Source organism: Misgurnus anguillicaudatus, chromosome 21 (assembly GCF_027580225.2).
Source record: "Misgurnus anguillicaudatus chromosome 21, ASM2758022v2, whole genome shotgun sequence".
In the NCBI taxonomy this organism is placed as follows: Eukaryota; Metazoa; Chordata; class Actinopteri; order Cypriniformes; family Cobitidae; genus Misgurnus; species Misgurnus anguillicaudatus.
Genome location: NC_073357.2, coordinates 10,756,409 through 10,769,275, shown reverse-complemented (window position 1 = coordinate 10,769,275; position 12,867 = coordinate 10,756,409). Strand labels below are relative to the sequence as shown.

The 12,867-nt window shown below is 35.9% G+C and overlaps 1 long non-coding RNA gene across 1 annotated transcript; it reads right to left on the bottom strand.

Annotated features, from left to right (window-relative positions):
- Positions 1-8,084: 8,084 nt before the first annotated feature.
- On the bottom strand, positions 8,085-10,009 carry LOC129452664 (uncharacterized). Its single transcript, XR_012360208.1, has 3 exons — positions 9,636-10,009; positions 9,048-9,142; positions 8,085-8,324 (listed from the first exon to the last, which is right to left on the bottom strand). It is a non-coding gene; the product is annotated as an uncharacterized lncRNA (long non-coding RNA).
- Positions 10,010-12,867: the final 2,858 nt, after the last annotated feature.

Genomic DNA, 12,867 nt, shown 5'->3' with positions numbered 1-12,867 from the left:
AGCCTAGTGGCAGCGAGTTTTGCACTGGTAAGCATCACTCACATTTTTTCAGATGTAAAAATCATGCCTTCCTAGTTATTAGTGTTTAATGATTAGGTTCATGTGTACACTTTATTTGCTTATTTATTTTTATTGCATTTGCCCTTAAGGGTTAACTAAAATGTCACTTTAGCAGTTGCAGAGTTGTGATATTGCAGCCTGTGGGCTTAATAGGCATTAAAAACGCTAAGCCAAAACCTTTTACATTAAAAAATATCTCTGGGAAAATACTTTTTCTGTCTTTTTCAGTGCACAAGGGTCAAATATTGTACGTTATTTGCACATTGGGTGCCATGAAGCAACACCATGAAGTGTCACGATGTGTGATGCAGTGACGTTCTAAAATGAAAACAATACATTCATACTGGGCGCGATCAGTCGTGTCGCGATCGCGTGGATTTATTTTTCGACCGCGTGAATTATTTTTAGATTTGAGCTTTAAATGACATGCCCTGACCTGCTGTTGTTTCACAGAATGGCAACATGGGGAGCTCAAACACAGAAAACTAAGTTGACAGTCAACAAAATGCTGAGCATACATACAAATGTATAACTTATATATTTTTCATATTATATGTTTATCGATTACATTCGCATCAAATCTGCTTAATCCCACTGTCAGGCCATTCAGAAATACTGTTTTTTATAAAATAATCTATTTTAAAAAATGATAAAAATGCTAATTAACAAGTAATCAGTGCCAGACCCACTTAGCGTGTTTTGCATCTGAACTCTTCATATATTTTTCTTCTCTTTATTATTTGTATTTCATTCCTGATTTATATCTTGAAGGGAATTGCCATTATTTGCGGTACTATTCATTATGTACCCCATAATGTAAGGTATTTATTTATTAATATTGATCAGTACTAACACTGATAATTCTTCTGTGCACTGATACATATACTGGTACATATATTTCTTTAAAATAATATATGTCATTAAAATAATTATAATGCAACATTGTGGTTTTCAGCTCAAAATAAGTAGACGTTCGGTATACAAAGTGCTTGTTTATGTTTCCTTTCATTTAAAACATTAAAATTAAAGCGACACCATGTAATTTTTCAACCTTCATAATAAATTTTCAAGACCCTTGTGATAGTACATCGACTTTAAATAGGTTGAATTACATATCTACCATAGCCTGACGGGGTCTGTATCGCTTTTACTCATACTTTAAAACATAGGGTTTCTGGTAGTAACCAGAGCACACAAAAAAAACTACAAAATTCGACTGCTTTACGGCATACATCACTTCCTCCACACAATTTTTTTAACGTGAATTTTGCTGGAGGCTATTTAAGGAATGTAGAGAGCAACTTCTTTTATGTGACTCTGTGGCACCGTGTAAGTGTCACGGAGTTATGACACGGGCGACCCGGGTTCAATTCCCCTTTAAGGCAATTTTTCATATAAACTCACGATCTTGATTCATACATAAATGCGATCTTCTTCATAAATGACAGCAATTATCTTGCATATAGTTCCCTGTATTCAGATGCTGCATTCACGTGTTCATGTTTTACCTTTCTTTTACTGTCTCTATTTACATTATAATCCAGGATGCTATAGCAGTCAAACTTGCTCAAACTCACACAGTGTAAAACCAAACCCTATTCATTCACCAATCCCTATTCATTCACCAATCAGATCCGAGCGTTTCTCTCTTCTCTCTTCCTCATTTGCTCCGTTCCGCTGTCACTCACGTGACGTATTACAAAGCGGCAGACCTAAACACATGGGTTTACTTGGATTTGGAGCGACAATTTTCACACAAAAGAGAGGAAATACGAGCGCCATTGCGGAAAATCCTGGTGGCGAGGGCGAGAGAGACGATGCAACAATATGTGTTTCGAAAAAGGCAAGGAAATAGTTCTGGTCGTTTCTCAATTGGAAGGCTGCAGCCTCCGGAGGTCAAATATGCAGGCTGCATACGTCATCAAGCCTGGTTTATTAAGGTAAACTGAGCATTACATTCGCAAGTCATAAGCATACTGCAAAAATTTACGATTAACTAAATATAACAGTCAACTTTATAATTGTTAATATTCTGAAATAAGACAGTCTTGATGACGTATGCAGCTTAGAAATACGACATCCGGAGGCTGCAACCTTCAGATTGAGAAATGGCTTCTGCCACGAGTTCCTCATCAGAAAGTTGTAACATGACTGCGTTTCTCCCTAATGCCTCAAAATGTCGATCGTTTAGCGTTTTAAAGGTTTAGTTTTTAGTTTAGTTTTAAGGTTGGCCTGTTCTTGTCCTTTGCGACAGTGCTGCGGCGCTTGTGGCCTCTAGGGGCGCTAGGCGTGAAAAATATATGTCTAGCGCCCCCTAGGGGCCAAAAAGTTCTGCGATGTGCCTTTAACATTATAATGTCACATAGGTAAACGTATATGATTAGCCCGAACTTTACAACATAATATAACCAGAGCTTATTTTAATTAAATAAATGTGGATGATTACCAATATCTTTATTATTATTAATTACAAAGTGCCAGGAACACTGTAGCCATAAAACTCCATTTTATTTCTTCATTCTTTCGAATGGTAGGAAATGGCACGCATCACAGCTATGTTATTTCTTAGTGGGTCAGCTACAACCACTGTGACTGATTGGCTTACTCAGCCACCTCAAGTGCAGGTCAATGTCAACAGACCTGTCTCTGGTGAGGTTCTCTTACCTCGACCTCAGCGGTTGAGGTGCTCTCCAAAGTGGTTAAAGGACTATGTTCATTAAAAGAAAAAAGTTGAAAAATAATGTTGTAAGTGTATGTCACTGTATTAACCAATGTTGAGGTAAATTGATGCCTTGGTAATTAGATACCTGTTTGTTGCCTGTTTAGAATTGGATATGCATTTAGATAATATAATTCATAGTGCTTCCAGAATTAGAACTTAGTTTTAGTATTTAGTTTTAGTATTGTATGTTTTCTTAGTTACATACAGTATTTAAGTACAAAGCATTTGTTCTTAAAGCTACACTGTGTAGTTTTTTTTTGTTAATTCTTGGCAAAAACCCATGTGTTCTTTAAAAAATATGTGCTCATTCATGTGTAATTACTTCCACCTACTAATCAAAGTATTCCTGTAAGTGTAGAATTTGCTATTCAGAATACATACGGGGGAGTCGCTCGAATGGCTGAATCCATGTTGTGCCTCCATCTTTGAAATTCATTTGCCAACGAGGGACATTTCTGAAATTCAAGCTCCGCCTTTCACGCTTTCAGACTACACTCACGCTGGCCGCTAGCTGAAGCCTCCCGAGGTTATATGTGTAGGGGGTATACGTCATCAAGACAGTCTTATTTCAGAATATTAACTATATATATACACTGTAAAACCTAAAAGTTAACTCAACTCAAACCATTTCAGTAAACCGGTTTACATTTGAGTACTGTGAACTTAAACAAATTGAATCATATGCAGTTATGCACTTATATTTAAGTTCCCACTACTTAAATATAAGTGCATAATTGCACATGTCTTAAGTTCACAGTACTTAAATGTATGTGTTTTAAAACTTAAATGGTCTAATGCAACCGGTTTACTTAAATGGTTTGAGTTGTTAACTGTTAGGCTTTACAGTGTAAAGCTGACAATTATTCTTAGTTAATCGTAAATTAATTTAATATTCTTATGACTTGCGAATGTAAAGCTCAGTTAACTTAAATCAACCAGGCTTGATGACGTATGCAGCCTGCATATGCGACCAGCGTAGACTGAAAACCTTCGGATTGAAAAATAGCCGCACACTCGCGATCTAATGCTATGATTTGAGGCAGACTTGAAAGCCTGTTGAACACCTATTCTCGAGGACATTAAGACAAATCACCAAGGAAGCGAAAAAGACATTTAAAATAACAACGCAACAGGAAAAACAACAAGACCAGAGTCAACAATGTAGTAATGTTAGTTTTCCAAGATCATGAGGCTCAAGGGACACTGAAGTTGCCTTCTTTCTATTTTCTCCACAGGTAATTCAGCATATTTGTTTAAGTCTATACAGTCTATGGTTTTATAGTTTATTGGCTAACTATAGCATGGTTATACATAACACTACGTCTTGTTAGTGTAAACGCGCATGTGATTGAATATGTTTGAACAGCCACACGCCGTCTCTCTGCACAATTCACACGCCGTCTCTCTGGCCAATTATATAATCTGAAGTACATAGATCAATGTTTTACATCTTTTCTGACCTCTAGCCCGAACACACGGTGTATAATGATAATTCAGCATTTTATATCAATCCGTGTAACATCCTGTGCTTCTTCAAGCACAATATGAATTTATTATCAAACTTAAACTTATCTGCACAATTCTGTGTGTGCATGCGTGAGGCTCATTGTATATTGGTGCCATTACTGTATCAAATTGCGGTCAATCTGTAAAGGCATTTAGAAAGAAAGAGAGAGAAAACAATTTCTTTACAGTATATCCACTCTGAGTGAAATCCTTTATGAATGTTTTTCACACATCTCTCCTTCCTGTCCCTCAGATTAACACCTCCCTAAAGATCCATTACTGGACTGGCAAGGCGTTCACTATCTCCAGAGAATGCCTGTTAAGAAGATGGATGGAAGCAACCAACTGTTAAGAAGACATTTCATGTCAATATATTAATTTATGAAAATAATCAATGACAAATATTTTTTTATTTAATTTTAAAGATTTTGAGGTTAATTAGAGAATTTAGCTTTCTTTGCTGATTAAATTATAATGTTTCAATATTTGTTGCATTTTATATGGTCTTATCTCTTGTATGTGTTTGTTTTCATTAAATTGAAATCATGCTCTTATCACTCTGGGGTCGGCTGCGGCGCTGGCGCCGCCAACTCTTTATTTTTCAATCACTCCGTAAAGAGAACTAGATAACTCTGCTGATTTTGGACATACAGATATGATTTATACATCATTTAAAACGTTAAAGTGTCTAGTTTTTTTTCTGTCCACTCCCAATAAAAACAGAATGCTGTGCTTTTCGCAAAATTAAGAAAATAAACATGATGCGCGTTTTGTTCTCTCTCCCTCAGTGAAGTCATTTCAGAAACACGTCAGAAAATTAACTGTAACTTCATGAATACATGTCATATAAACAAAAGATAAATGTCTACATAATGCTTGAAATGTCAGCTTTTAAATGATGTAAGTGAGATCGAAAACATATATTGTCATTCGGTGTAAACTGTATGAGAAGTAGGAAAGGGACCGTCTCTCTAATGTTACCTGATTATCTGTAATGAGAAGAGATCGCCACGCCCCTGCGCCATTGAAGTGAATGAGCAGAGACATCCATATGCATAACTTGTGCCTCCTGCAGTCAATGGATACACAATCCACAACCCAGTCTCTCCATTCCTTGTTGTTTCATCCGATTGCACCAAAACATGACATCTAAATCCTTATTTACTTGCGTATGTGTGTCAGTATCTCCAGACGCGAGTGTTTTCTTTGTTCTTCCATCAAACATTTCACGCGAGGGGAACACACATAAACAAACACACGAGTCAGGAAACTCGACGCGGTTTTTGGTATTCTTATAAAATACGCGATTGCAAACAGTACAATCCTTTTTTACTTGCGTTTGTGTGTCAGTATCTCCAGACGCGAGTGTTTTCTTTGTTCTTCCGTCAAACATTTCACGCGAGGGGAACACACATAAACAAACACACGAGTCAGGAAACTCGACGCGGTTTTTGTCAGGGCTCGACATTAAGGCTTGTCCGCTTGTCCGGGACAAGTGGATTTTTTTCTAGGACAAGTGTAAGAGAAAATTAGTTGTCCGACTGGACAAGTTAAATTTCAAACAATGTTACTTAACGTTATATGCCGTTAACGACAGAGCAGAACACGCAGCGCAAACACAGAGCGGAATATTGAACAGAGAGCGCGCCGCCACACACACTCTCTTATGTTACTGTTATTGTTACTAAACAAGCTGCACGCGCATTAAACCTAAAGGACGAACACGGAGGGGCGGGAGTCGCGGGACAGTGTGGAGTGGAGAGTGATGTTTCTTCAGGCTCCGGCATGAATAATAACTGACAGGCACTTCAACTGCGTTTTCATCACTGTGTGTCAAAGCGATTTAAGTCCGTATTTTTCTCTTTTAAAGTTCGGTAAAAACACATAATGGGCTTAAAATCTTGTTTAAGAATCTGTTTTATAATGAGAATCTCTCTGCGCGACAGCTGATTTGAATCTGACAAGAGTTCGTCACTGTACATTAAAATCCCACACAAACATTACAGCGTAAATGCTGGGATTAAGATTGATTTTATATATAACAGATAATCTAGATACATTTACCCTAATACGTTTTTTAAAACATGGTAATGTTTTAATGTTTTGCTTTAGTGTTTTAATGGCAGACAATCATTGAAAAGTGGGCAGCAGATATAGCATCCTTCTTCAGAAAGAGTAACAAGAAGCAGCCAAATGAATCTTAGTAAAATACATTTCAGTGGCCTACAAAATTCACATGATTTTCTGGTCTCTATAGTTTTTTCAGCAATGGGAGATATAAATCCTGGTTTCAAAGTAAATTTCAAAAGTTTTATTTGATTAAATAGTTAAAAAAACATGAGGTTGAATTATGACTATAAAATGAATTGAGATTAACATACAATTCAATAAAAATTCTATTGTAGCAATTATATGTTATACATTAGCAAAACACAAAAATCCATAATATTATAAATCTTTACCCGGACAAGTGACTTTTGTGCATGGACAAGTGAAACACAAATTTACTTGTGCAAAGGACAAGTTCCTTAAAAAGTTAATGTTAAGCCCTGCGGTATTCTTATAAACTACGCGACTGCAAGCAGTACAATCCTTATTTAGTTGCGTCTAAGCGTATATCTCCGCACAGCACGTTTATTAAACACAGGATCACTCGCATGTGCACACATAAGTTACTGCTTTCATGAGCAACACGTGAGGTAATGGCGGCGGCTGTAAACAAACATTGAGCAAGTTTATCATGCTTGTCCCTTGTTGTGTTTCTACTATAATGATATAATGATTACAAAAACACAAATAAGAGTCCAAACAACGATAGGCAGTTGTTCTTTTGAGCTTTTTACTGCACACAAACCCTGTGTTCACTTTACCATGATTAGGCTGATATATATATACAGTCTTGTTCAGAATAGTGGCAGTGCGGTGTGACTAGCCAGAGTGATCGGGGTTTTTGGTGTATTTTTTGTTGCTGCGTGGCAAACAAGTTGCCAGTGGGTTCAGTGGATTCTCGGAGGACGGGCAAGACCCAGCATTCATGGTGTGCACGCTCTTAAGGCTGTGCAATTGGGCAATTAGTTGAAAGGGGTGTGTTCAAAAAAATAGCAGTGTCTACCTTTGACTGTACAAACTCAATCACTGTCAGAATCATAAACATAGGGGTCAAAGACGAAAAGGGGGTTTAAAGCATAAAAAAAATAAAAGTGTAAAAAAGCTTTAAATTTTGTCTTTTTCACATACATTAGAATATGTCCTGTTTAACTATATGTTTTTCTGAGCAAAAAATAATGACTACCATACATTTTTACTGGAATTGTACAGAAGACACCAACTAAAATGTCATTCAGTGTAACAATATTTTTATGCAAAAAAATATTATCAGACATTTTTAGAAAAACTATTATTTGATGACACATTACAAGACTCTATTTATAGATCACAGTGCAGAAACCAAATATTAACTATTTGTCATTTTAAAGCATTTCACTTCGCCAATATCCTTTAAACCATTAGGTTTTACCCATTTGTCAGCAAGAAGTTTTTGTAAGGAAGTGAAAATCAATTCAAATCAAATAAAATTTTGTAGGATTACACATCATTATACATATTTTAATAAGTACAGCTCAGAATAAGTATATTGTTTCATTTCTACATAAATATATGTGTTACACCGAATGACAATGGTTTGTTACACTGAATGACATTTTTGACAAAAATAGTCTCATTGTTTCCATTATTGCAATGTTTTGAATATTATTCTGTATCATTTTATTCCTTAACAAATCACAGAAGTAGATGCTGAAATTAATAATCATTTTTATTCCATAATGCATATCATATTCGTAAAAATTAACTGAACAGGTGGTAATACTGTATAATAAGATCCAGAACTGCCCTTATACGTTTAGCTTCTGCCCTGTGTTTTCTTTGATTTTCCCGCCATTGCTTTCGCCTCTTCTCAGCTGCAGCATCTGATAAATTCCTGATTGACAGGTGATCAGGATTTGCAGCCAAGGCAGCTTGCTTTCTTCTCTGGTTGCTGAAATACAGATTCCATGTAATTATTGACATAAAATTATTGACACAGATCTATATAAAACGTGTTATTAATTACAAATACTTTCTGTTTGGGAACATAAATGACATGTTATCAGGATTTGTATTATGGGCGGAGAATCCCCTCAGTGGCCTCTCTTAAAGGGATAGTTCACCCAAAAATGAAAATTCTGTCATCATTTACTCACTCTCGTGTTGTTTCAAACCCGCATAAATGGAAGGAAGATATTTTAAGAAATGTTTGTAACCAAACCTTTTGTGGACCCCATACTATGATACTAAAAATAATACTATGGAAGTAAATGGGGTCCACAAACGGTTTGGTTACAAACATTACTCAAAATATCTTCCTTTGTGTTTATCAGAACAACAAAAAAATCATACAGGTTTTTACCAACATGAGAGTGAGTAAATAATGACCAAATTATTCCTTTAACTTGTGGTATAGGTAGGGTGGAGTCTCTATCTAAAAACAGCAGTAAACTATTATTCTGTAGGGCTAGGCTTGGACACAAATTTCACGATTTGGTTCAATTTCAAATCAATTTGATATTGATTAACATCATCTGAAAACAGCATAGACTGAAAGATTGATTATTGGGATTTACAAATCACTATTGTTTCTTCAAAATTAGAATTGATTAAAATCGAGAAATCTATCTTTTTAAACCCAGCCCTATTATTTTTACACTGCACTTCTCAATACCTTTCTCGTCTCCTTGCTAAATGCATTGCCCTAGCTACTGGGTCTGCATTAACTTTCTGCCAGTGCCTAGAAACTTTCTCTTTGTTTGTGGGCATCTAAAAGAAATCAGTACCAAAACGACAAAAATGCATTAAAACATTAATATTGATAAAGTTTGATATATATATTTTTTGTGCTTAACATCCCTTATTTATCTAAAATAGAAATAAAATGCTAAAACCCTCATTTATCTGAAATAGAAATAAAATGCTAAAAATGTTATCTAAACAGTGACACTATCATTCAGTGTAATGGATGACACTGTGGTGTAACATACAATTGCATTACACCGAATGACAAAACATTACCCTGAATGACGAAACTTTTACTTAAGCTAATATTAGAAGTTAACAACTAGATACCTATATCAAACAGTGAACTTGACCAGAAAGGTTTATCATCATTATTCACAACATCTACTTATTTTTCAAAAAATCTAACAATAAAAGTGTTTTTTTGCATTTCACTGAATGACAGTCGTTTTTGTAACTCAAGATACCACACTATGAAAAGGTGAAATTATCAAATATTTAAGAGCAATAAACTTACCTTGCTGAATCACCACATGGTCTTCAGGGGGTCTTTTGATGATGTCACAGACTGCTTGATGACTATTGTTTGTTTATTTAATTACAAAATGGTTTCCTGATCCCGTTACACTGAATGACCTCTGACAAACTGCATATTCGGGACAAAAGTCCCCTAGTTGTTTCAATATTTAACAAAAAAATAACACATAGTCCTATTAATATAAAACAGCCAACACTTATGTGAACATGCCAAGGAAGAAAATATTTTTTTAACATGGTATTTTATACGTTTATTTAAAAATCTATTAGTAAAATCATAGTCCGGACCATTACGCTGAATGACGATTTTACACTTTGGATCATTATTAAACTCATATTTGGTCATTGTATTTTCACAAAATTTATTTGAAACATAAAAGTAGACATTTTACTTTCATTTTATAGGTGTTTTTTGTATGTAAAATCACTTTTGTAAATTATATTTGATGCGGACACCAAAATGGTGACGTCTCGTCTTTGACCCATAGACACATGATCTGGTAAAAGTCTGGTAAATTATGGTACACATACCAAACACAATAGAGCCCACTATAATGCAACCTATAACCTAATAACATGGCAAGACACGCAACCTCTTTTTCTTTCTATTCTTTAATTCACTTTTAATTCAGATTCACAGAACAAACCTGGCATGCACTTGGTTGACACAACTTATCAAAAATTGCTATTGGAGGATTAGGTCTCAAGGAATACAGCTCATTTCAGTCCAATATAAGGATTACATGTAGACTAACATATAAAGCACAGACAAACAGAGGAACACTGCTTTTTGCCAAACAATGAATATAGGCTCCCATACAAAGGCTGGTAAAAACTTTAAACAGTGATGTTTAAATGTACTATTTAGATAACCATGTTTAAGTCTTCACTAATGGTATGTTGTAGTTTAGGTTGCTGTTTGTAATAAAACTGTAGATAGCATAATAATAGCCTAGCAATCTATTATGTATATGGACTGTAATCATAGCAAATTTTACCTTGTCATTGCTGGTGTGATATGGATTTTACTGGCAACATTTGTAAAAGTATCTTTACTTCTGAGGTTCAAGCAGCACAGGAGACCGATAGAAACTTTCTGTTGCTTTTACTTAGTGCTCTTATTCGCAAAATTATGCGTGTGCGGCGGTACCGGACCTGATTGCGACCACAGCCGCGGACTTCCCAGATTCGGCTCTTTAATGTCTATATTTGACGCGCACCGCGTCCAAATCACATTTCAAATACAAAGTTAAAGTAAAAATGAACATGTTGCATACAGCACGTGGAAACAGGCATATGCTGCGTCCCAAACCGCCTACTTCCATACTATATAGTAGGCAAAGAGTACGAGAAGTAGTGCTTTTCGCCCACTATATAGTATGGAAGTATGCGGTTTGGGACGCAGATAACTATTTTACACGCAGCTTTTTCATGTGTGGATGCTGGTCGCGCGTATTGGTCAAAAATAAAAAAATAAAAATAACACAGTCTAATTTTGAAATGCATTGTTGTAACGCGCTCGTTACTAAGACTGTAACGAGTAAAATATTACCAAAATTTTATTAGTAATGCGTTATATTACTGCGTTACAGCAAAAACTAATATATTACTGTAATATATTATATTTTGTAATGCGTTACTCCCAACACTGTTTAGCAATCCTGTGAATCACTAAACTAATATTTAGTTGTATGACCACAGTTTTTTAAAACTGCTTGACATCTGTGTGGCATGGAGTCAACCAACTTGTGGCACCTCTCAGCTGTTATTCCACTCCATGATTCTTTAACAACATTCCACAATTCATTCACATTTCTTGGTTTTACAGCATTTTTGATATCACCCCACAAGTTCTCAATTGGATTAAGGTCTGGAGATTGGGCTGGCCACTCCATAACATTAATTTTGTTGGTTTGGAACCAAGACTTTGCCCGTTTACTAGTGTGTTTTGGGTCATTGTCTTGTTGAAACAACCATTTCAGGGGCATGTCCTCTTCAGCATAGGGCAACATGACCTCTTCAAGTATTTTAACATATGCAAACTGATCCATGATCCCTGGTATGCGATAAATAGGCCCAACACCATAGTAGGAGAAACATGCCCATATCATGATGCTTGCACCTCCATGCTTCACTGTCTTCACTGTGTACTGTGGCTTGAATTCAGAGTTTGGGGGTCGTCTCAAAAACTGCCTGTGGCCCTTGGACCCAAAAAGAACAATTTTACTCTCATCAGTCCACAAAATGTTCCTCCATTTCTCTTTAGGCCAGTTGATGTGTTCTTTGGCAAATTGTAACCTCTTCTGCACATGCCTTTTTCTTAACAGAGGGACTTTGCGGGGGATTCTTGAAAATAGATTAGCTTCACACAGACGTCTTCTAACTGTCACAGTACTTACAGGTAACTCCAGACTGTCTTTGATCATCCTGGAGGTGATCATTGGCTGAGCCTTTGCCATTCTGGTTATTCTTCTATCCATTTTAATGGTTGTCTTCCGTTTTCTTCCACGTCTCTCTGGTTTTGCTCTCCATTTTAAGGCATTGGAGATCATTTTAGCTGAACAGCCTATCATTTTTTGCACCTCTTTATAGGTTTTCCCCTCTCCAATCAACTTTTTAATCACAATGTCTTGAACGACCCATTTTCTCAGCTTTCAAATGCATGTTCAACAAGTGTTGGCTTCATCCTTAAATAGGGGCCACCTGATTCACACCTGTTTCTTCACAAAATTGATGACCTCAGTGATTGAATGCCACACTGCTATTTTTTTGAACACACCCCTTTCAACTAATTGCCCAATTGCACAGCCTTAAGAGCGTGCATATCATGAATGCTGGGTCTTGTTTGTTTTCTGAGAATCTACTGAACCTACTGGTAACTTGTTTGCCACGTAGCCATAAAAAATATACTAAAAACCTTGATTATTCTGGTTAGTCACATTGTACTGCTATTATTTTGAACAAGACTGTATATATATATATATATATATATATATATATATATATATATATATATATATATATATATATATATATATATATATATATATATATTAGGGATGCTCCGATCGATCGGCCGCCGATCGGTATCGGCCGATAATGGCATTAAATGACTCGATCGGTGCTCGCTAAATCTGCCGATCTCATAAACCGATCTTTCTGTTTACTTTTGTCATCAAAAGGATCCTGAATGCGGTTGCAATTAAAGACAT